The following is a 26229-nucleotide window of genomic DNA, read 5'->3' as shown; positions in this document are numbered from 1 at the left end:
TTGGACAAGTCACTTCACTTCTCTGTGCCTCAGTTTCTTCATCTGTAAAATGGGGATCAAATCATATTCCCTCCTACCTAGACTGTGAGCCCCATGCAGGACAAGGACTGTTCCAACCTGATAATCTTGTAAGTATCCCAATGCTTAAAACACTATGTACTTAGTACATAGCAGGCACTTAAGTAATACCATTACTATACAGACATATGTGTATATTTACATATATATGCATACATATATGTATTGTTTAGTATGCTTTATATATATCTTTAGACTGTTGCTTCCCCCTGTGATTTATTTTAGAGTCTGTCTTCCCCATTAAATGGTAAGCTCCTTATGGGCAGTGTACACATCTACCCAACTTCATTGTACTTTCCCAGGTGCTTAGTACAGTACTCTGCACACAATAAGTGCTCACTAAATATTATTGCTTGAAAGTTGCTTTAATGAATTGAAAGGCTCTTTGCCTGATTGACAAAAGGATTACCAGAAAAGTGGAATAAAGGTGACTCCGGTCCACATTTTCCTCCCGATCCTGCCACCCTCCAGAAAACTGGTGTGAGTAGGAAAAGCTCTCTCCTCACCATGCCTCAGTAGCTGTAAAACTCCTGCAGAGCCAAACACAGAGTCAAGCATCAGGAGGGAAGTAGGTTAAGGAAACAGTCAAGCACATCTGTCCCCATTGCCAGCCAAGGAGAAGCTCTGTGGGCTGGATCCTGGGCAACTGTAGGCACTCTGAGCAGTGAGAGGCTGGGGCACCAACTTCCCACACCAACTCCAAACTCAAATTGTGTCTTTGGGGATATCTGTGGGAGTGCATGTGTCTGGGAGTGGGTTATTGTCATCCTCATTCCCAATCCCTATTTTCCCTGCCTTCCAACTCCACCCTCAAGTGCTTAGTACAGTGTTCTGTACCTAGTGAGCACTCAATGAATTTCATTAATTGATAAAGAGATACAGGTGAGGGTAACCAGGCATCAAATCAGAAAACTAGTGATAGTGGCATCTATTAAGGCCTTACTATGTCCCAAGCAGTGCACTAAGTGCTGGAATAGATACAAGACAATCAGGTTGGATGTGATCCCTGTCCCACACGGGGCTCATAGTCTAAATAGGAGAATAGGTAATTAATCCCCATCGTACAGATGAGAAAACTGAGGCCCAGAGAAGTTAAGTGACTTGCCCAAGGCCTCACTGGAGGCAGGTGGCAGAGTTGGGAATAGAACCCAGATCCTCTTCCTCCCAGGCCTGTGTGCTTTCCATGAGACCTGATATTCAGAAATTGAGAATCTGGAGGTAACCAAGTCTGAGGAGAAAGAGGGAGAACCCAATTGTTTGAGATGATAACACTGAGTAGGAAAGTTTTCTCGGAGGCAGGTGAGCAATGGGGGAACAGAGCGGTGAAGGTTCTATGTTTGTGCTTTAGGAGGAGAACAATCACTGTATTCAGAACTTCGAACTCAGAAGAGCATTCCTGAATTTCACTGCACCTGACTCTAGAAGTTTCTAATGTCTTTGGACTCACATAAAATAGATATGTGGGCAGGGAATGCATCTGTTTTATTGTTGTCGTGCTCTTCCAAGCTCTTAGTACAGTGCTCTGAACACAGTAAGTGCTCAATAAATACGATTGATTGATTTATTGGATCCAGGCCAGTCCCTTACCAGATGGCTGGGGAATGTGCTGGCCTGCGCTGGACTGGGGACACGTGGTTGTGCCGGAGGTGTCACTAGTAGTGATTATGTGTGTTAAGGAATTGCAGAAATTCCCCTGAGATGAGGCAGCTGACCCAACTCCTGACCTTCTGGTGTGAAATCAGTTTTTCTGGAGCAGGAAGAGGATTCAGAACAGGCATCCAGTGTGTTCAGTTTCTGTCCTCTTCTACTTTCGTAGTGGAGTCTGGGAGAGACGCACAGATGCAGAGGAAGTGTTGCTCTGGAGTCACAAGAGTTTCACCAAGGACAAGCCGCAGAATCTGAGCTCCTTCATCTAAACACTGTTTACTTTCAGCCGGAAATGACAGGCATTAGAGATTCAGCCACTCTGAATCACCCATATCTATTTTAAATTCCATAACATCTTCTGCCCCTGCCATAAATGAACCTGTTGGAAATGAGAGCTTAAATGCCATACATGCATAGGATATTAGGTGATCAGGGGTTGGAAATGAGGTATAACAATAATAATAATAATTTGGGTATTTTTTGAGCTACGTTCCAAGCACTGTCCTAATGCTAGGGTAGATACAAATTAATGAGGACAGACACTCCCTGTTCCATTGGGGGCTCAGAGTCTGAGTAGGAAGTAGAACAGATATTTAATTCCTGTTTGCAGATGAGGAAATGGGAAGCACAGAATAGTTAAGTGTCCTGCCCAAGGTGTCACAGCAAGCAAGTGACAGAGTTGGAATTAGAACTCAGGTCCTCTGACTTCCAGTCCTGTGCTAGTTCCTCTGGGCCACGCTACTTCCCAGTCACACCCAAGTGAATCACATGTGAATTGAGGTAGGCTAATACAGCCACACATGTAAAATCACTGGTATTTTTTATCTCTTGCAAGTCAGGGACTTTGGTGGACTGTAATCTTTGGATATTTGATATTTGTACCACCCTCAACCGCACAGTACGTATCTATAAAATATATATTAAAAATAATTTTTATTAATGTCTGTCTCCCCCTCTAATCTGTAGGCTCATTGTGGAAAGGGACTGCATCTACCAATGGTGTTTATTATACTCTCCCAAGTTCTTAGTACAATGCTCTGCACACAGTAAGTGCTTAATAAATACCATTGATAATGATGATGAAAGGAGGAACAGGAGACACTTCTTGCCTGCTGTGTGACCTTGGGCAAGACACTTAACTACTCTGTGCTTCCAATTTCCTCATCTGCGAAACAGGGATTAAATATCTGTTCTACTTCCTACTTAGACTCTGATTCCCATATGGATTTCATACCAGTGATTTTACATGTGTGGCTCTATTAGCCTACCTCAATTCACATGTGATTCACTTGGGTATAACTGGGAAGTAGGGTGATCTAGTGAAACTAGCACAGGACTGGAAGTCAGAGGGACTGAGTTCTGTGTAGCGAGACATGACAGTTTTCTAGAAAATCAGTTTGTTGTTCTTATTCCTTTATTTTTCTCGGACTGGTGGACATATGGGTGGATCCCCAAATACCTTTTGAAGGAGAAAGATGACCACACTGCGACTTCACTGGCCACGGGGAGAGGAAAGCAGTTTGTGGCTGTTTCCTGTGAGTCATCCTTCTGAGAGTCAGGCATCTCCATGAGAACACCATTCTCTCTTTTGGATAATTTCAGCGCCGAGCTCTGAAAAGTAAAATTTATTGAGTTATTAATCCAGGTTTTTGCCACTAGAAAAACTGGTTTTCTTCCTTTGCATTCTGGAGCTCTGTAGATGACATTCTACAATTCAGCCCTTTCTGATTCCCACTGCAAATATGAATTTGAAACAAAAATAAATTGAGCAGAATCTAAAAGAAGCATTTTAATGAGGGAAAAGGTGTCCAATGAGGAGGTAAACAAGGAAACAGGGAAATCTGCTGTGACAACCGGGATAAACAATAACAAGGAGGCAGTCCTGGACATGGGCACATCCCAGCGGGGGTGGGTATATAAGAGCTGCCCGGCAGCAGGAGGGCATCAAACCTTCCCCACTCCTCCTCCTTAACCTGCACAAGGAAACCTCTCGACTGACACTATGGGTTGCTGTGGCTGCGGTGGAGGCTGCGGAGGTTGCAGTGGAGGCTGTGGAGGCTGCGGCGGAGGCTGCGGCGGTGGCTGTGGTGGCTGCGGTGGTGGTTGCGGTGGTGGTTGCTGCAGCTGCTGCGGCAGCTGCTGTGGCTGCTGCGGTGGTAGGACCACTTGCACCCGCACTTACATCTGCTATAAGCCCTGTTGCTGCACTCCGTGCTGTGGGAAAGGCTGCAGCCAGCAAAAATGCCAGCAATGCTGCGGCAAGAAGCCATGCTGCTGTTAGGTGTGAACATGATGTCCGGTGAGTGGCACACTGGGGACCCAGGCTCTCCCTATTCATTTCCTCCATCTCATAATATCTACCCTTATCCTGGATTCTATGCAATCTTTATGCCACAGAGCCTATACCTGGGCCCGTGTTTGTCTCTGATTTTGCAGTCGGAGATTCTATCTCAAATGGTTTCAAATCTTTCCATCTGAAAAAAACCTTCTACAACCCAATCTCTGACATTAGTCCAGCAAAATGTTTAAAGTCATGTTAATTTGTTTTACCATTCCATTTTACTTTGGCTTCTTCGTACCCAGCTCTCTTACTGTACAGTACAATTGCTTTCTCTTCTCCCTTCTCTCCCTTTTCCTAAATGTTACTTTGTGAATTGCTAAATAAAATTCAATAAACTCCCAGGAAAAAAAAAATATTCTCCAGCTATCTTTTGTGTGTGTATGTGTGTTTTCTCTTTTGGGAAAGAAAGGGATTTCCCATTCTATATAAGAGGCCACCCGATAAAATGAAATAGCAAATGGTCTGCCCTCTCCTTTTTTCTCTTTCTGTGACTTCTTGAATTCTCTTTCGTAAAATTCTTAATAAAATACACTAAATATCCACACAATGATAATGTTCTCTACCTTATTTGATCCTGACTGTCCTCTACATTGGTGAAGTTAGGAAAGAACCTGGGTCTTCACTGTAGTTGGCAGCTAAACAAACCAAAGAAATCCAACCAGGTCTAGTCTGAAACTGGCCCTGTGAAGGATGTCCTGGCCCCATCCAGGGCTTAATTTTGCAAACCTTTGGTTCTGCTCATGCTGCCTAGCCCCTAAAGCAACAGTTCCATCATCAATGCCACCTGCATTGATGGGATGGTTGGGTTTGTGAAATTAGTCCCTTGGTCTCCCTGCCCAAACTACCTTCTCAGTGCGCAAACCAATACCCTCCTCACAGCCCTCTCCACTGAACTCAGTTCCCTCACTTCCCCGCCCCTCCGCCTATCTCCCTGGATCACCTCCACAGTACACTCCCTCCACTCCTTTGCTTGTGCTATGGAGCTCAGCTGTTAGAAATTCATCCACACCTGCTTTATTTCTGCCCCGCCTCCACTTGACAACAATACATCTCCATCCTACTGATTCCCATTGCCTATGCCAGCTTTTCCAGACATTTAACTCCTTCCTCAAACATCCTCCCTCCCAGATTGCCTCATCACTTTCCCTTCTTCAACCATTCACCTTCCAGTGACTCCTTCCCCACTGCTTTCAAACATGTTCTTGCATCCCATATCTTAAATGAAACCCTCCCTTGACCCCCTTGGTTCCCTCAGGAATCATTCCATCTCCCTAAACCATTCCTCAACACACTTCTTGAGCAAGATATCTACACCTGCTGCCTACCCTTCCTTTTCTCCAATTCTCTCCTTTACCCCCTGAAATATGGTTTCCTCCCCTCTCACTCCACAGAAGCTGACCTTAGAGAGGGTCAGCAATGACTTTCTTCTTGCTATATCGAGGGCCTTTATTCCATCCTAATCCTCCTAGACCTTTCACCTGCATTGGACTTGCAGAATACCCCCTTTTCATTGAAACTTTATCCAACCCGGACTTCGCTGACATGGTCCTCTACTGGTTCTCCTCCTATCTTTCTGACCATTCCTTCTCAGGCTCTTTCACAAGCTCTTCCTCTACCTCCCACCCCCTAACCGTTGGAGTTCCTCAAGGCTAGGTTATGAGCCCCCTTCTATTCTCCATCTACACCCTTGGAGAACCCATTCACTCCCATGGTTCCAACTACCATCTCTAGGAGGATGATTCCCAATTTTATCTTTCCAATCCTGACCGCTCTCCTTCTCTGCAGGCTCCTGTCTTTTTCTGCCTTCGGGACATCTCTACCCAGATATCCTGTCTACCCCTTAAATGTAACGTCCAAAGCAAACTCCCAATCTTCCCACCCAAGTCATGTGCTCCCCTGTCCCTCCCATCATTCATTCATTCAATCGTATTTATTGAGCGCCTAGTGTGTGCAGAGCACTGTACTAAGCGCTTGGGAAGTACAAGTTGGCAACATATAGAGATGGCCCCTACCCAACAATAAGCTCACAGTCTAGAAGACAACTCCACTATCTCCCTATTACAAAAGCTATAGCCTTGGCATTATCCTTGAACCATCTCTCTAATTCAACCCACATACTGAATCTGTCATCTAAAGCTGATGGTTCTACCTTCACAACATCGCTAAAATCCACCCTTTCCTCTCAATCCAAACTGCTACTGCATTGATCCTAGCATTTATATCCTGCCTGGAATCCTACATCAGCCCCCGTGCTGATCTCCCTGCCTTCTGTCTCTCCCCTCCTAATCCAATCCCCACTTCACTCTGATGCCCAGATCATTTTTCTACAAAAAACTTAGTCCATGTCGCCCCACTCCTCAAGAAAGTCCAGTGGTTGCCTATCCACTTCCATATCAAAGAAACCCCTTACGATTGACTTTAAAGCACTCAATCAGCTTGCCATCTCCTACCTTACCTTGCTGATTTCCTTCTACAAGCACCTGCACATTTTCCTCTTCAAATGCCAGTTTACTATATTATGATCTTGTCTGTCTCTCTGCTGACCTCTTATCCACGTCCTCCCATTTACCTGAAACTCCTTCCTCCTCCATATACGACAGACCACGACTCAAAGTTGTATTAAAATCACATCTTCCAAGCCCTACTGAGAGCTCACCTCCTCCAGGAGGCCTACCCAGACTGAGCCCCCTCCTTCCTCTCCCCCTCGCCCTACCTCCTTCCCCTTCCCACAGCAACTGTATATATGTTTGTACAGATTTATTACTCTATTTTACTTGCCCATATTTACTATTCTATTTATTTTGTTAGTGATGTGCATCTAGCTTTACTTCTATTTATTCTGATGACTTGACACCTGTTCACATGTTTTGTTTTGTTGTCTGTCTCCCCCTTCTAGACCGTGAGCCCGTTGTTGGGTAGGGACTGTCTCTATATGTTGCCAACTTGTACTTCCCAAACGCTTAGTACAGTGCTCTGCATACAGTAATCACTCAATAAATATGATTGAATGAATGAATCTCCTGCAAGAGGCCTCCCCTGATTCAGCCTCCTTTTCCTCTACTCCCTCTCCCTTCTGTGTCACCTAGACACTTGGATCCTCACCCTTTAAGCACTTGATAGTCCCCTCACCCTAAGTCCCACCATAATTACACTGTCAATATTTTGTATTAATGTCTGTCTCCTCTCTAGACTGTAAGTGACTTGAAGACAGGAAACATGCCTACCATCTCTGTTATACTCTCCCAAGCTCTTAGTACAGTGCTCTGCAGACAGTAAGTGCTCAGTAAATACTATTTCTCGATTGATTTGATTCCCCTTGATTTAACCCCAGAATGATTTATAGTGCATATCCAGCCTGAATGGCTTGTATACTTCCAAAATGATTGCAATTCTCCCCCTGCTACTCGGCAAGGGAAAGCTGAGATGAAGCTGCTTTCCTGGCTTAATAATAATGATGATAAATGTGATAATTATGCCACATTGGAAGCACATAACAAGAAGCAGCATGGCTTAAAAGAAAGAGCACAGACCTGGGACTCAGGGAACCTGGGTTCTAATCCCTGCTCTGCCAATTGCTTGCTGTGTGACCTTGGGCAAGTCACATAACTTCTCTGTGCCTCTATTCTCCTGTTCTTCCTCTCCTTTAAACTGAGAGCCCCATCTGGAACAGGGACTGTGTTCAACCTAATTAACTTGTACCTACCCAGAGCTATGAACAGTGTTTGACACATAGTAAATGCTTAACAGATAACATTTTTTTTAAAAAAAGAAACAACTGACCTATGCCTCTGTTTCATCATCTTAAAATGGGACTAAGTAGTTCTTCCTCCTGTGTTGACTATGAGCCCCATGTGGGTTGGACTTCTCGCTGGGCAGGAAATGTTCCCTTTGTATCCTTTTGGCTGTTTCTGGGTCTCGTCTGATCCTCCCCTGACCCCAGTGGAGTAAAGCAGGGAACATAACCCAGTTTTACTCTATCTATTTATTTATTTATTTATTTATTTTGTACATATCTATTCTATTTATTTTATTTTGTTAGTATGTTTGGTTTTGTTCTCTGTCTCCCCCTTTTAGACTGTGAGCCCACTGTTGGGTAGGGACTGTCTCTATATGTTGCCAATTTGTACTTCCCAAGCGCTTAGTACAGTGCTCTGCACATAGTAAGTGCTCAATAAATACGATTGATGATGATGATGATGATAACCCATTCCATGCAATCAGGATCAAGGACCACAAGCAATCCGGAGGTGGGAATCAGAATATGATTCTGGTCCTCTGGGAAATGCCTCCAAATCAACAGACTGAGAGCATCCTCTAAAGGGTCACTGATACAGGATCCCATCTATGCTGGTGACTCATGTTCAAATGATCACGGACCTCTTTTCGGGATCAGCAAAGTACTACTGGCTGGCAAATAACTTGAAAAAGGCATGCACTTTTGTTTACCAGCCTGACAAACCCTAAGAATTGCCATTGGTGACGAGTTGATCTTGGTCTCAGTTTTGTAATCTAGGCAACATGTTGTTCAGTAACACAAGTTAGAAAAAAGATTATTAATCATATCAAGAAGACCGACATTGGAGTAGAGCACCATCAAGGAAGCAGCGTGGCCTAGTGGAAAGATCGAGGGCCTGGGAGCCAAAGGGCCTGGATTCTAATCTCGGCTCTGCCACCGTTCCACTGTATGCCCTTGGGTGAATCCCTTGACTTCTCTGTGCCTCAGTTACCTCATCTGTAAAATGAGGATTAAGACTGTGAGCCCCTTGTGGGACTTCGACTATGTCTAACCTGATTAGCTTGTATCTACTCCAGTGCTTAGTACAGTGCCTGACACATTGTAAGCACTTGACAAATACAAAAAAATAAATAAAAATAAAGGAAGGCATCGAGATTCAAACCAAACTGGAAGTCTGTAGGATATTTGTAGTAAAGTTTGGAGCACCCAGTGATTGCTAATCCAACTTCTCAAGCAGAAGCGCCCTATTGAACATTAATTATTCAATCAATGGCATTTATTGAAAACTTACTGTGTGCAGAGCAATGGAGTTGGATAGACATGATCTCTGGTCATCACAAAGAGGTCCTGGAACAATCAGTCTGCCGAAGGAGCCGGACAGTTAAGAAAGATGGAGGAGGAGTATTATGACTTAATGCTTGTATTTAATAAGCATCTGTTGTGTGCTAAATATATTAAGTGCTGGAAAAGAATATAAGAGCAATGGGGAGAGGGTCGGGAAATTAGGCATGGACTTTGTCCCTGGAGAGGCTTGGCATAGTAAGATATCCAAGCACTTGCTTAATGGTAAGCTGAAAAGGGAAAACTGTAAACAGGGAAGGCGAAAGCAAAAACTCAGAAAATATGATATAGTTCAGTCCAGTTGCTCAATTGTAGCAGAGAATGAATCAGCCTGGTCCCCAGCTTGGCTCCTAGAAATAAGAAAAGAGGTGACAAGTTTAAGACAGAGATTTTTGAGGTGTTTGTAACACAAGAAGCACAGCCTAGGAGAAAGAGCACAGGCCTGGGTGTCAGAAGGACCTATGTTCTAATCCAAGCTCTGCCAGTTGCCTGCTGTGTGACCTTGGGCAAGTCACTTATTGAATCCCCATTTTACAGATGAGAAAATTGAGGGACAGAGAAGTTAAGTGACTTGTCCCTGTCCCTCAGTTTCCTCATCTGTAAAATGGGATTCAATATCTGTTCACCCTCCCACTTACACTGTGAGCTCCATGTGGGACAGGGACTGTATCAAACCTGGTTAACTTGTATCTACCTTAGTGCTTATTTCAGGGCTTGGCACATAGTAAGCGCTTAGAAAATATCATTATTATTATTATATTTGATAATAATAAATACTAATGAAAAATGAAACAGAATCTAGGCACTGAGGAAGATGGAAAAGTTCATTCATTCATTCGATCATATTTATTGAGCGCTTACTGTGCGCAGAGCACTGTACTAAATGCTTGGGAAGTACAAGTTGGCAACATATAGGGACGGTCCCTACCCAACAGTGGGCTCACAGTTTAGAAGGGGGAGACAGAGAACACAACAAAACATATTAACAGAATAAAATAAATAGAATAAATATGTACAAGTAAAATAAATAAATAAATGTAATAAATACGTACAAACATATATACATATATACAGGTGCTGTGGGGAAGGGAAGGAGGTAAGGCGGGGGGGATGGAGAGGGGGAGGAGGGGGAGAGGGAAGAGGGGCCTCAGTCTAGGAAGGCCTCCTGGAGGAGGTGAGCTCTCAGTAGGACCTTGAAAAGAGGAAGAGAGCTAGCTTGGCGGATGTGGGGAGGGAGGGCATTCCAGGCCAGGGGGAGGACGTGGGCCGGGGGTCGACGGTGGAACAGGCGAGAACGAGGCACGGTGAGGAGATTAGTGGCAGAGGAGAGGAGGGTGTGGGCTGGGCTGTAGAATGAGAGAAGGGAGGTAAGGTAGGAGGGGGTGAGGTGATGGACAGCCTTGAAGCCGAGGGTGAGGAGTTTCTGCCTGATGCGCAGATTGGTAGCCACTGGAGATTTTTGAGGAGGGGAGTAACATGCCCAGAGCGTTTCTGGACAAAGACGATCCGGGCAGCAGCATGAAGTATGGATTGAAATGGGGAGAGACACGAGGATGGGCGATCAGAGAGGAGGCTGATACAGTAATCCAGACGGGATAGGATGAGAGCTTGGATGAGCAGGGTAGCGATTTGGATGGAGAGGAAAGGGCGGATCTTGGCAATGTTGCAGAGGTGAGACCGGCTGGTTTTGGTGACGGCTTGGATGTGAGGGGTGAATGAGAGAGCGGAGTCGAGGGTGGCACCAAGGTTGCGGGCTTGTGAGACAGGATGTATGGTAGTGCCGTCATATGTAAAATGGGGATTCAATATCTGTTCACCCTCCCACTTGCACTGTGAGATCCATGTGGGACAGGGACTATATCAAACCTGGTTAACTTGTATCTACCCTAGTGCTTATTTCAGGGCTTGGCACATAGTAAGTGCTCATAGTAAGTGCTTAGCAAATATCATTATTATTATTATTACAATATTTGATAATAATAAATACTAATGAAAAATGAAACAGAATCTAGGCACTGAGGAAGGTGGAAAAGTTCGTTGTTAGGCACCAGCCTTTCTGGCCACATTTGTGCACACTAATATAACATTCCTGTCAGTGGTGTTATGTTTGAACCTGAAGGAGAGCTTGTGATATTCTATTTATTTTGTTAATGATGTGAATTTAGCTTTAATTCTTTTTGTTCTGATTACCTGACACCTGTCAACATGTTTTGTTTTGTTGTCTCTCTCCCCCTTCTAGACTATGATCCCATTATTGGGTAGGGACCATCTCTATATGTTACCAACTTATACTTCCCAAGTGCTTAGTACAGTGCTCTGCACATAGTAAGCACTCAATAAATATGATTGAATGAATGAAATACTGTTCCAGTGCTGGCCTTTATCTTCATATTGTGAGGTTCTTGAGGAGAGGGGTAATATGTTCTCAAGAATAGCTTGGTGCCGAGCCTCAGGAAATACCTTTGAAGGCAAATGTAATTATAGGCTAACATTAGCTATAGTTAATGAGGGATTATTCAACAACATCATGATGCAACTTCCTGGACAAAGACCTTTGCAGTCAAAATGATTCTTGGAGAGTACCAAAAGAGCACTACCCAAGGGAGACATACCCATGACTCTATTGCTCATATTCATTCATTAATTCAATCGTATTTATTGAGCGCTTACTGTGTGCAGAGCATTGCACTAAGCACTTGGGAAGTACAAGTCGGCAACATATAGAGACGGTCCCTACCCAACAATGGGCTCATAGTCTCGCTCACATGCAGGTTAATTCATGTCTGGGGTGCTCTGGGCACCTTAAAACTCAATAAATATCATTGATGATGCTGATGATAATAGAGCATGCAGAATGAACAACAGCAGGATACCTGAGCTGCTATTATTGGTTTTAAAGCTCTTTCCATCACCTTTCTCCATTTCAGATATTGGCTGTCTGCTTTCGCTACTCCTCAGCTTGCACGCTTCTCTCCTCCCAAGATCATGTTCTAGCTGGGTTCTGTTTTTTAAATTTCAGCTTCCAATCCCTTTGTACACTCCAGTGTCAAACTCTCCCACAAATCTGCCAGACCTCAGCCCTCTCCATCTTCAAAGCCTTCCTAAATTCTTGCCTCCTCCAGGAAGACTTTTCCAATTGATGCCCAATACCCCAGATTATATCAACCCAAAGGCTATTCCCAGCACTCAGGTATTCACACTCATCCTTAGCATTTATGTATATGCAGAAGCAGTGCAGCCTAGTAGAAAGAGCTCCTGGGAGTCAGAGGAGCTGGGTTCTAATCCCGGCTCTGCTACTTACCTGCTGTGTGACCCTGAGCACGTCACTTAACTTCTCTGTGCCGCAGTTCCCTCATCTGCAAACTGGGGATCCGATACTGTTCTCCCTCCTACTTGGACTGCGATCTTCATGTGGGACCTGATCTTCTTGTATCCATCTCAGTGCTTAGTATGGTGCAGAATTTGTTTCCTGTCAATCCACAAGGGGCAAAATGATTCATTCATTTACAAGGTGGGGCAGAAATCTATAATCTACTTCTTATCTGTAATCTGTTTTAATATCTGTCTTCCCCTGCAGGCTGTAAGATCCATGTGGGTAGGGTTTGCCTCTTATCAACTCTGTTGTACTGAACTTTCCCAAAGGCTTAGTACGGTGGTCTGCATACTGTAAGTGCTCAATAAATACCATTGATTGATTGAGGGAAATCAGGACAATGGAGAAGTAGCAGGGATGCTGACACAATGGCCTGAATGAAGGCATGGGGAGAAACAGCCAGATGTCAGGGTGTCCTCCCAAGAGCTACAACCTGACAGCACTTAGAACAGTGCTCTGCACATAGTAAGCATTTAATAAAGTGCTTAATAAATGCCATCATTATTATCCCTACCAGGTGGTTGATTATTTCCCATACCTGCCAAACCACCTCTCACAGTAACTCACCTAACTCTCCAAACTCTCTCATCTAAATGCTCCTACAGCTCTTCACGAGCCAATCCAATGATGATGAATCACTTATTGGCAATGATTCCAACTACCACGCATCAGTTATTGTCAATGATGGTGACCTTGGTTTCTCCAAGCCTCCCTGACTTGGTAAGACATGCCATATTGACCTTCATGTCTTTAGGCTCCTTTGAATTGGAATTGATAATTGCATATCCATAATTTATTTATATTAATGTCTGTCTCCCCCTCTAGACTGTAAATTCATCGTGGGCAGGGAATGTGTCTGTTATATTGTTGTGTTGTACTCTCCCAAGTGCTTAATCCACAGTTCTGGAGACAGTAAGCACTCAATAAATATGATGGATTGATTGATTGAAATAGGACACTGGGGCTTCCACTTTTGAGACGTGTTGCTTCACCACTCTTACCCCTTGGAAATGAAGGCTACGGCAGGAGGATAGCTAGAAAACGAAGAAGGTGGGGCAAATGCAAATATTAGGCCAAGTAAAATGTCCGTGGAACAGAAAACAATTGCAAGATTAAATGGGATATGAGAAAAGTAAATTCCTCCGTGTTTGAGGAAGAGAAATACAATCTCCACTCCCTTTTAGAATTAACTAGACAAAACTTTCGTGGCTTAGTGGAGAGAATCCGGGCTTGGAAGTCAGAGGTCATGGGTTTGAATCCTGTTCTGCCACTTGTCTGCTGTGTGATTTTGGGCAAATCACTTAACTTCTCTGGGCCTCAGTTCCCTAATCTGTAAAATGGGGATGAAGGCTGTGAGCCCTCCGTGGGACACCCTGATTACCTTGTATCTACCCCAGTGCTTAGAACAGTGCTCTGCACATAGTGAGTGCTTAACAAATGCCATTGTTATTATTATTATTGTTTATATTATGCACTATTATATACAACAATACATAATATAAAATATTCGTATTAATATAACTATTATATTATGATTGCTATATTGTAATATTATGATGTATAATATTAATGATGTTGATATATATGATAATATATAATATATATACTTATATTATTATATAAATTAAATATTCAATGTCAACAAAGGACACTATGTATCACACAGAAGAGAAAAATAAAACATTCTCAACTTTCATAGGATCCTTCAAAATTCCACAATTAATGAAAAATATTGAGGAGATGAGTGATTTTTCTCCCTGGGACCATAGGAGTGAAGCTCAGTCTCTGCAGGAGCGGAGGGTGGGCAAAACTAGGATCCACATGGTTGGGGTTCTCATAAGGCCATGGACTCTTGGTGCTGTGGTGGGGGATCACGTGGGCTAAAACAGGCTCCCTTCTCCCATTAAGCACCAAGAGATTTCTGTTACAATGCTGGGGAGACTGTAGATTGGCATAAAGGACTGTAACCTGTTGAGGTGAGGTGCCTCTCCAGTACTGTTTGAGCTACTTATTTGTCAGTCAGTCATATTTATTTAGAGCTTACTATGTACAGAGCACTGTACTAAGTGCTTGGGCGACATATTGCCTGCCCGCGTTCATAGGGATCTTCAATTTGCTCTTCAATCAATCAATTAATCGTATTTATTGAGTGCTTACTGTGTGCAGAGCACTGTACTAAGCGCTTGGGAAGTACAAGATGGCAACATATAGAGACAGTCCCTACCCAACTGCGGGCTCACAGTCTAAAAGGGGGAGACAGAGAATAAAACGAAATGTAGTCAAGCAACGCTTATAGTTTTGCAGCTCAAACTGGACAAGGGCAAAATTTGCTCCGCTCGGGGCTCTTATTGTTATTTTTTGTCATTTATTCTTTTTTAAGTGAAATTTGTTAAACATTTATGTGCCTGGTACTGCTGGAGTAGATACAAGCAAGCTAATCATGTTGGACACAGTCCTTTTCCCACAGAGGAGTCATAATCTAATCCCCACTTTACTGATGAGGTAACTGGGGCACAGAGAAGTTAAGTGACTTGCCCCAAGTCACGTACCAACAAGTGGCAGAGCTGGGATTAGAACCCAAATCCTTCTGACCCCTAGGCCCATGCTCTATCTACTAGTCCATGCTGCTTTTCTATTCTTCTTGTTCTGTATGCCTGTCCTTTCCCACTTAGATCTGTGTTCCCTTTGTAGGACGGGGAATGAGTCTAAATTGGCACATAACTATTTAATACAACAATAACATGAATGATATTCAGCCAAGTACTTAGTACTTTTCACACTTTAGCATGCTTGATGTGTGGTTCTAGTCCTGGCTTCATCACTTGTCTGCTGCATGACCTTGGGCAAGTCATTTTACTTCTCTGTGCCTCAGTTCCCTCACCTGTGAGCCCCCCATGGGACAGGGACTGTGTCCAACATAACGTGTATCTACCCCTGCACTTAGTACAATGACTGGCACATTGTAAGTGCCTAACAAATACCACAATTATTATAATTATTTAAAAGTAGAATGTTGCAAGAATTGTGCCAGGAGCCTTGCCTTTCTGCTGAATCTGCTTTTTCCTCTTGAACAGGGAGCCCACTGACTGAATATTAAATTACACATATGTTTATCTACTATTTCTGCTTACGGGGAAATTACATTTCCAAGGAACCTGGAGAGTACCTTGGACATGCAGAAGGATTGGATTTGATTAATTTAAACATACGAGAACTTTCAAAAGGAGAGAAAAGCAGCAATGCCAGCAACAGCTATTGGGAATCCAGTAGAGACAGGAGGTCATATTGAGGAGAAGGCAGTTAGAATGAAATTCTCGAGTGGGCAGTGGGATTTTCCATGAGCAAAATAGTAAACAAATCACCTGAACAATCAATTAATCAGTGATATCTATGGAATACCTCCTGAACACTACACACACTACTAAGCCTTTGGAAGATGGGAACAGAAAAAATTATAACCTAATGGGCAATGGATCCTGATTGACTATTTTTATGATAGGCACGTGACAGGGGCCGGGCTTTCACCTGATGGACAAGTGCCCTGGAGTCAGTACACACGGTGGCATTTGCCATTGTCCATTACGACACACGTGCAGCGTCCAAAATTCCTTTCCAATAACCATCCCCTGACAATATCCTCTGTTGTCCCATGTGAGTCTGTGACACCAGCAGCCTGAAAAAGAATCAGGAATGAGCCAGAGAGTATTTCCAGGGATCAAAGAAGAAACAGGACAGGTAAATATTGAGATGTCCATGTTATCACTTTGCTTTTCCTCATTTTCCTTTTCTCGTGAAGCAAGCTCTGGCAGGTTGGGGAATTTTCTGTTCAGCACTGAAGAGAGGACACCTACCAGACACCGAGAGATGACCCTGAGGTGTGGGATTCTCACTTTTGCTTGCTAAGTCCCTCGATGTAAAATGAGGGACTCTTTCTCCAAATGGAAAATTGTCTTTGAACAAGAGTAGGTGGAGCAAAAGGTGAAATAAACATTTTAATGAGGCAAAATGTGTCCAGTGAGGAAGTAAACAAGGCAGTGGGGGGAAAGTCTGCCATGGAAACGGGGATAAACAACAAAGAAGCAGTCCTGAGTGTGGCACATGACAGTGGGGGAAGGTATATAAGAGCTGCCTGGCAGCAGGAGGGCATCAAACCTTCCGCACTCCTCCTCTTTAACCTGTACACGGAAACCTCTCGACTGACACTATGGGTTGCTGCGGCTGCGGTGGAGGCTGCGGAGGCTGTGGTGGAGACTGTGGAGGCTGCGGCGGTGGCTGTGGTGGCTGCGGTGGTGGTTGCGGTGGTGGTTGCTGCAGCTGCTGTAGCGGCTGCTGCGGCTGCTGCGGTTGTGGACCTACTTGCACCCGCACGTACATCTGCTATAGACCCTGTTGCTGCATTCCATGCTGTGGGAAGGGCTGCGGCCAGCAGAAGTGCCAGCAAAGTTGCTGCAAGAAGCAATGCTGCTGAAGGATGGGAACCTGATGCCTGGCGAGTGTCACACTGGGTTTCCCAGTCTCTCCCCAGTGATGGTAGTTTCCTCCATCTCCTCCCACCTAGCCCTGCTCTGGTGTTAATGTAATCAGCTCCTTGCACCCAGATCCAGGGGCTATGTTTCATCAGGGCCTATGTTTTATCAGACTCTGGATCCTTCTTGAATGCCCTGTACTACACTTGGGATGGAAAACCCACAAAGTGGTGCTCATCAACTACAGCCTAGATTCCCAAAATCCTCAACTGTACTGTTGTAACCAAATGGAAAAATGATTTTGTTCTTAAGAATTGCTCTGTTTTCATATCATCTGTGACTGACTCTCTGGTTTTGTTTTGTTTTTTTTGCTGGTATGGAACAATTCTCTTATTTTCGTTTTGTTTCTCCATTTTCCCAAATGTTTAGGCCAATTGTTAATAAAATGAAACAAACAATAAAAAGAATTATCCTTGCATCTTTTTCCCATGAAATCACTGTCTGTACTGGTAGTAGTCCTTCTAGATCTACTGATGAAACAGTAGCCAAACCAACCAGGCCTGAAAAGGGATTATTCATTTTTGCCAACTTTTCTCTTTCAGTAGTTTCCTGAATGTTCTTTTATAACATTCTCTTAAAATCCTCCATTAAACTACCCAACTCTGCGGCTTCTTCTTTCATGACTGTTGCATCTTCTTACAGAGATATTTCCACCATAGGGATGAGACTATTTCTCGAATGACCATTGCGACAAAGGGCACTAAAGAAAGCTAATCAGGTCTTAGATGCTAGCAATGTATCTTTTAGCCATATTTGTATCTGACTGACCTTTCTAGCTTTCAAAGACCATACTTCACACTGGAAACAGAAACCTCAGTGTCTGGGGTTTGAGGGAATTTCATTTCTTTTCATGACACAATTTAACATCAAGGAAGTTTATTCTAGTGCACACCAGTACTGAAATAACCTATTTCCAAATGATGCAGTTGATTCGTACCCCTAGGGACTAAATCATCCTAGACATTGATGTGAGGAGATTTGGCCTCTTTTGGCTGCAGAGGGATTGGAAAATCTCCCTCAGAGTTGTTTTATTTGAAGTTGACTTCGTGGGATATCCAGGGCTAATAGAATCTAACATCTCTATATAAAATTGTTGCATTGTACTTTCCCAAGTGCTTAGTACAGTGCTCTGCACACAGTAAGTGCTCAACAAATATGACTGAATGAATGAATGAATGAAATTGGACCTACAACTGCATTGAATTGTCCTGGAGAATTTGCCAGGAGGCATGATTGGTTCGGGGCTTCAGGGCTTCTGCTCTGTCCGCAGTATGTAGGACTGTGGGGAACAGGAGTCTGTGGATAAGGTCACTCACTGACCTTTCCTTTAGCTCTTGTTCTCCTGGTAACTGTGCACAGGCAGCCCTTGCAACCATAGCTCCTTTTCTTCCTCCTCCTCATTGCCTTAAATCCAATGGTCAGGAGTTTCTACTTGACTTAGAAAGCAATGAATTCAAGCCACACTTTTCAGCATCTCTGTGCCTTGGTGACTCAGTCTATATTGTCTTAATAATCTTTGCTTGGGTGAATTGGAACAAATATCTAAAATATGGCACAAGCTTTCCTCTCCAAGGGTTTTCTAGAAGGGCTCCCATGGAGTCTGCAATGGGGGTGCAATTTGCATACTTTCATTCATTCATTCAATCACATTTATTGAGCTCTTACTAGGTGCAAATCAGTATACTAAGCGCTTGAGAGAGTACAATATAACAATGGACACATTCTTGCCCACAATGGGTTCACAGTCTAGAGGGGGAGACAGACATTAATATAAATAAACAAATAGGTAAAAAAATAAGTAAATAAATTACAGATATATACGGATGTATACATATGAGGCGTTTGGTTGATTTACGGATTTGTCTGGATGGCCTATCAATTCTACTGATCCCAGAGAAAAGGTGTTCAATTACAGTCCAAAATAGTGCTGCCTTTCCCACCCAGTCATATGCTGCAAGCTGACGCTGACTCGGTTGCTGCCTTCTGGGCATGACCCCCTCTGGGCCCAGCAATGACCACAGCACTCCCCAGTCTGGAAGTTACCCTTACCTCAGGCTGCTGCGGGCCTTGGAAGATTTGCATTTTGTCGATTTTTAAATAAAAAGGAAACAAGCAGAAGGTTTCCCATTTTGCCTCCTCTGCCCATCTGATGATGGGCAAGTGAAGGAGTCACTTTGTTCCATCGACTTGACATCTGTCTACATGTTTTGTTTTGTTGTCTGTCTCCCTCTTCTAGACTGTGAGCCCGCTGTTGGGTAGGGACTGTCTCTATGTGTTGCCAACTTGTACTTCCCAAGCGCGTAGTTCAGTGCTCTGTACACAGTAAGCACTCAATAAATACGATTGATTGATTGATTGATTAATTGATGGGAGGCCTGTATCTGTGCCCCACTGGAAAAACCTCCCCTCCCTCAGTCCTGAGTGTGGCACTGGTGATGGGGCAGCAGTGGTGGAGGCTCTTCTCCACCCCTCTCCTCCACCTCCCGCCAAAACGATCAGCCTGGGAAAATGAGCCAGGACAGCGGAGGGAATTGTGTCTTCTTGATTCCCTGGCTCTGGATCCAGGGAAAATGTGCTGGGACAGTGGAGAAAAACCCAAATGCAACCGTGATCAATCTGTTTTCTTCCTTTCAAGCCTCACGGAAAGTGGTGTCTCCCTCTTCCCCGGTGCCACCTCCTGTTAGACAGTTCTGGCGACTTTGGGAGTCAGACGACCTGGGTTCTAATCCCAGCTCCACCATTTATCTGCTGTGTCATTTAACTTCTCTTTACCTCAGTTACCTCATCTTTTAAATGGGATTTTTTTAATGGTATTTGGTAAGCCACGAGAAGCAGCTTGGCTCAGTGGAAAGAGCCCGGGTTTGGGAGTCAGAGGTCATGGGTTCAAATCCCGGGTCCACCAATTGTCAGCTGTGTGACTTTGGGCAAGTCACTTCATTTCTCTGTGCCTCAATGACCTCATCTGTAAAATGGGGATTGAGACTGTGAGCCCCACGTGGGACAACCTGATCACCTTGTATCCCCCCAGCACTTAGAACAGTGCTTTGCACATAGTAAGTACTTTTACAAAATGCCATAATTAATTAAGCACTTATTAAGTGCCAGGCACTGCACTAATCACTGAGGTAGATACAAGCTAAGCAGGTGGGACACAGTCCCTGTCCCACACGGGGCTCACAGTGTCACTCCCAATTTTGCAGACTAGGTAACTGAGGCACAGAGAAATTACGTGACTTGCCTAGGGTCACAGAGCAGACAAGGATTAGAACCCAGGTCCTTCTGATTCCCAAGCCGGTGCTCTATCCACTAGAGCACACTGCTTCCCATTAGAATTAAGATTGTGAGTCCCATAACAATAATAATGATGCTTTTTGTTAAGCACTTACTATGTGCTAAGCACTGTTCTAAGCACTGGGGTAGATACAAGGTAATCAGGTTGTCCCCCAGGGGGCTCACAGTCTTAATCCCCATTTTACAGATGAGGTAACTGAGGCACAGAAAAGTTGAGTGACTTGCCCAAAGTCACACAGTTGATAAGTGGTGGAGCTGGGATTAGAATCCACCACCTCTGACTCCTAAACCCTGCTCTTTCTACTAAGCCACGGTGTTTCTCCAAATATCCAACCTGATTAACAGGTATCTACCTCAGCCCTTAGTAGTGTGCCTGACACATAGTAAGTGCTTAACAAGTACCATTAAAACAGAAGAAAACAAACACTACAACAGAAAGCAAACAAACAAAACTCTGCAGAAAGCTGGCTGGGAGGCTTCATAAAGGGATTCTCTCTATTGCTGAATTGAACCTTGCAAGCATTTAGTACAATGCTCGCACACAGTAAGCGCTCAGTTCATTCATTCATTCATTCAATTGTATTTATTGAGCACTTACTGTGTTCAGAGCACTGTACTAAGCGCTTGGAAAGTACAATTTGGCAACAGACAGAGACAATCCCTACCCAACAATGGGCTCACAGTCTAGAAGAATAATGATTATTATGGTATTTGTTAAGCACTTACTATGTGCCAGGCACTGTTCTAAGCACTGGGTAGATACAATGTAACCAGGTTGTCCCACGTGGGGCTCACAGTTTTAATCCCCATTTTCCAGATGAGAGAACTGAGGCACTGAGAAGTTAAGTGACTTGCCCAAGGTCACACAACAGACAAGTGGACAGAGCACGGGTTTGGGAGTCAGAGGACGTGGGTTCTAATCCTGGCTCTGCCCATGTCCTCTGACTCCCAAGCCTGTGCTCTACCCACTAAGCCACAATGCTTCCTAAATACAATTGAATGAAAGTGCTGCCTTATGGGATCAACTTGAAGAATCATCCTCTCTGATCTCCCATCCTCCTGTCTCTCCCCGCTTCAGTCTATACTTCACTCTGCTGCCCAGATTATCTTTCTACAGAAACGTTCTGGACACGTCACTCCTCTCAGAAATCTCCAGTGGTTGCCTAACAACCTTCCCATGAAGCAAACACTCCTCACTATTGGCTTCAAAGCTCTCCATCACCTCACCCCCTTTTACCTCACCTCCCTCTTTCCTTCTAAATCCCAGCCCGCATACTTAGCTCTTCGGCCGCTAACCTCGTCATTGTGCCTCATTCTCACCTGTCCCACCATCAACCCCCAGCCCACGTCCAACCTCTGGCCTGGAGTGCCCTCCCTCCACACAACTGCCAAACTGCTCTCTTCCTCCCTTCAAAGCCCTACTGAGAGCTCACCTCCTCCAGGAGGTCTTCCCAAAATGAGCCCCCCCTTTCCTCTGCTCCTCCTCCCCTCCCCATCGCCCCCACTCCCTCCCTCTCCCCCACCCCCTTACCCTCCCCACAGCACTTGTGTATATTTGAACATATTTATTACTCTATTTTATTTAAGATGTGTATATATCTATAATTCTATTTATCTATTTTGATGGTATTGACGCTTGTCTACTTGTTTTGTTTTGTTGTCTGTTTTCCCCTTCTAGACTGTGAGCCCGTTGTTGGGTAGGGACTCTGTTGACGAATTGTACTTTCCAAGTGCTTAGTATAGTGTTCTGCACACAGTAAGCACTCAATAAATATGATTGAATGAATGAATGCAGGAAGGATTTCTCCCAATTAACATTTCATAGAGTAAAATCTTCCAAACTGTCCTGGGACCTTCTTAAGGTCTCTGCACCAGAAGCAGTTCTTTGCTACCTTTTAACCCACGGAAATTGTGAGCATACAAAACTGGGGAGAGAGAAAGGAATGGACGAAAATGGGGCAAATTTGAATTTTCTGAATGTACATCCAACCAAGTACAAGAGTTGAAAACAATTCCAGTCCCGATATTCTGTTTTCCAGCTTCTGACCTACATTCTCACATGGTGGTCTTCATTCACTCATTCAATCAATCATATTTATTGAGTGCTTACTTTTTGCAGAGAGAGCCCGGGCTTTGGAGTCAGAGGTCATGGGTTCAAATCCCGGCTCTGCCAATTGTCAGCTGTGTGACTTCGGGCAAGTCACTTCACTTCTCTGGGCCTCAGTTCCCTCATCTGTCAAATGGGGATGGAGACTGTGAGCCCCCCGTGGGACAACCTGATCACCTTGTAGCCTCCCCAGCGCTTAGAACAGTGCTTTGCACATAGTAAGCGCTTAATAAATGCCATTATTATTATTATTATTATTATTATTGTACTAAGCACTTGGGAAAGTACAATGCAGCAGTAAAGAGACAATCCCTGCCAACAGGAGCTCATAGTCTAGAGGGCAGGGGTGGGTGGGGGGGAGACAGACATCAATACAATTAGACATCAATATAAATTACAGATGTATACATAATTGCTTTGTGGCTTGTGGGGGGGTCGGGTAGAGCAAAGGAAGCTAGTCAGGGTGATGTGGCAGGGAGTGGGAGATGAGGAAAAGAGGGGCTTAGTCTGAGAAGGACTCTTGGGGGAGAGTAATTGGTGGATTTGAGGAGGGAGGGCTTCCCAGGCCAGCAGTAGGACATGGGCCAGGGTCAGTTGTGAAACAGGCTAGATTGAGGCACAGTGAGAAGGTTAGCACCAGAGGAACGAAGTGTGCAAACTGGGTTGTAGAAGAAGAAAAGTGAGGTCTGCAACCCAAAGGCTCAGTTTACCTCAGATTCAAGTGCCATTACTCCTAATACCCTCCTAGGATCACCAGTGCCTGACTTTGATCTCCCCACCTCTCTGGTCTTCAATGAGGTCTGTACCACTGGTACCTTGGCTGTGCCTTCCAATGGTCTCTGATGGATGGCACCTGCTCTCTTTTTGATGGTATTTGTTAAGTGCTTACTATGTGTGAGTCACTGTACCAAGAGCTGGGGTACATACAAGCTAATCAGTTTGGACACAGTCCATGTCGCACATGGGGCTCACGGTTTTAATAGTCATTTTATAGTTGAGAAGACTGAGGCACAGAGAAGTTAAGTGACTTGGCCGAAGTCACACAGCAAACAAACAGCTGAGTTGGAATTAGAACCCAGGTCCTTCTGACTCCCAGGCTTGTATTCTACCCAGTAAGCCACGCTGCTCTCTCTTTTCTACAGTTATTTCATCAACATCAGCAGCAACAGCATTTATTAATTGTTGTCTCTGCAGAAGGTCGTGAAAGTCCAAACTTTGTTCTGTTTACCCAGAATTCTGTGGGATAGAAGAGGGTAGGACTTTGCTAAAGTACAAGAATGATAAGGAGAGCATAGAGCTCTAAAATTCAGAAGAATCTAAGAACGTTGTACGTGGTTACTGCCTTCCAGGCATTGGTATGGTAGAAATGTTAACCACAGTAATTTAATACGTTGCAGAAATCAGTCCAGTAACTTTTAATGGTCTACCCTGGGGACTTTTATATTACATGAGTTTTCCTTTGAGACAGGAAGGGCATTGGCTGAGTCAGAAAATAAGCATGTAGCTATTTCCGGTCTCAGGATATGGAGTTAAGCCTGAATATGAGTTATGGCATGGAGACTGTAAATCCCCAAATACTAATCAAACCATAGGCTGCCTTTGAATATGTTTAACTATGAGCTTGCTTTACTATGACTGGGAATATCTAGTGGTTTTGGGTGGAGTTAGTCACAGAGAAATAGGGAAAGAAACACAAAAAAATTATAGAAGATGAGTGGAAGAGGGAGAAAGGCAAGAGATTCATTCATTCAGTCATATTTATTGAGCGCTTACTGTGTGCAGAGCACTGTGCTAAGCACTTGGGAAGTAGAAGTTGGTGACATATAGAGATGGTTCTTTAAAAGGGGTGATGGAGAAGGGGATGAAGGAAGAGATGTAGAGCTAGGGTTGGCGGATAACACCATTCCCCCATCCTTCACCATCCTTTGATGTCCAGAGTGGGCGAATGAGAGCCCAGCCACAGAGGACCCACCTCCATGGTCTTGCAGTGGTGGTCAGTCCTGTCTCAGTCAACCAGGTGGTGATAGAGAAGCAGCATGGCATAGTAGAGAAGCAGCATGGGGTAGAGGATAAAGCACAGATTTGGAAGTCAGAAGACCATGGGTTCTAATTCTGGCTCTGCCACTTGTCTGGTGTGTGACCTTGAGCAAGTCACTTCACTCATCCGGATCTCAGTTCCCTCACCTGTAAAATAGGGATTGATCCCTGCAGCACTTCCCCTCTCAGGGTCATATCTGGAGAGTTTCCAGCACTCTTCTAGTCTCAACTATAGGAGGGAGAGTCAAGCAGAGGCATGCCCATTCCATTCCTAGCTTGGGCAGTGGCTAGCAAGTGGAAGACAACCTGCTGCAAGTCAAAACTTACCTGTGCCGGGAAGCAGTGGTATGGGAGAGAGTCGAGGGTGGAGACTCAAGTTTACTGCACCAAAAGAGACAATGGTAAACCACTTCCACATTTTTACCAAGAAAACTCTGTGGATTTACTACCAGAGCAATTGCAGATGGAGGTGGGGCATTCTGGGAGAGATGTGTCATGGCTTCTCTGTGGGTCAGAGATGACTTGACAGAATAAGACAAGACCCCAGCACTTAGTGCAGGGCCTTGGAATATAGTAAGCACTTAAAAAAATACCACATTTTGTCGCCAGAAGGGTCTCCTGGGAGTTTCTGACTCCATCGCAGAGAGGCTGTGCCGGAGACATCTGGGGATCAGGCTGAGAAGTAGACATTCAGGCCCCTGGGACCACAGGAAGAGAGGGGAGTGGAGGGAGCGATTCTACAGCCTATACCACTTCCCAGTTGCAGCTTTTGGGCAGTGACCACCTTTGCTTTGTGTGTCCTATCATCAATCGATCTAATGATCAATCACCCAGCCACAATCACTTAACAAATACCACCATTATCATTATATCTTCTCAGCTGGTCCTCAGTATAACGCACTCCCAGCCACTGTATATATCAATTCATGTACTCTATGCAATTTAAGCATTTAGCCATCTTTTCATTCCCTTTCTTCTCCAACAGTAAGTCATTTTGTGTCCATATCCCCCTCTAAGTTTTAAAATACTTGAGGACGTTGATCTTGTCTTCTACCTCTATTGTACTTTAACAAGTGTTTAATAGAGTACTCTGTAGATGGCAGGCACTCAATATATTTTAATGATTGATTAACTGATCTCATAATAGCCAACAGTGATTGAACACTGGATAGGGGAAGGTCTTTCGCAAAATGAGCGTGTGAGATGGAGCCTGCACTCACAATGGCTGCTTCGCATAAGGCACCAACTCAAGAGTGCAGCCCACCCAAATTCTACTCCCAAACTTGTCCCTGATGGTGTTCCGTGATGTCAGTGGCTGAGAAGGAGGTAGAGGGGACCTAGGATGGGACAAGATGTGGTTATTTGCACAAATCAATCCTCTCCACAAAAATTGGGCCTCCAATAAACACTGAGGTGGAAACCTATCAAGTGTAATATGGATGAACTTCAGCAATTGCCAGCTTCTTGTGGGCAGGAAATTTGCTACTTCATTTCTATCAATCAATTGTATTTATTGAACACTTACTGTCTTCAGAGTGCACTATACTGAGTGCTTGGAAATGTACAATATAATGGAGTTGAGGGACACGTTCTCTGCCCATGAGGATCTCACAGTCTTGAGTGGGAGACAGACATTAAAATACCATGTACTTCCCAAGCACCTAGTTCTACGTATCTCACAAAGCAGGTGCTGAATTAATGCTACTACTATTACTACTACTACTAGTGTTGCTACCAGATATAAAAACTCAG

At 44.2% G+C, this 26229-nt stretch overlaps 1 non-coding gene across 1 annotated transcript; it reads left to right on the top strand.

The window, feature by feature from the left end:
- Positions 1-24656: 24656 nt before the first annotated feature.
- LOC119931203 lies at positions 24657-24794 on the top strand. Its single transcript, XR_005452059.1, has one exon. It is a non-coding gene; the product is annotated as a small nucleolar RNA SNORA7 (small nucleolar RNA).
- The last annotated feature ends 1435 nt before the right edge of the window (positions 24795-26229 follow it).

This window comes from Tachyglossus aculeatus, chromosome 7 (assembly GCF_015852505.1).
Source record: "Tachyglossus aculeatus isolate mTacAcu1 chromosome 7, mTacAcu1.pri, whole genome shotgun sequence".
Classification (NCBI taxonomy): Eukaryota; Metazoa; Chordata; class Mammalia; order Monotremata; family Tachyglossidae; genus Tachyglossus; species Tachyglossus aculeatus.
This window is presented reverse-complemented; position numbering and strand designations above follow the sequence as displayed.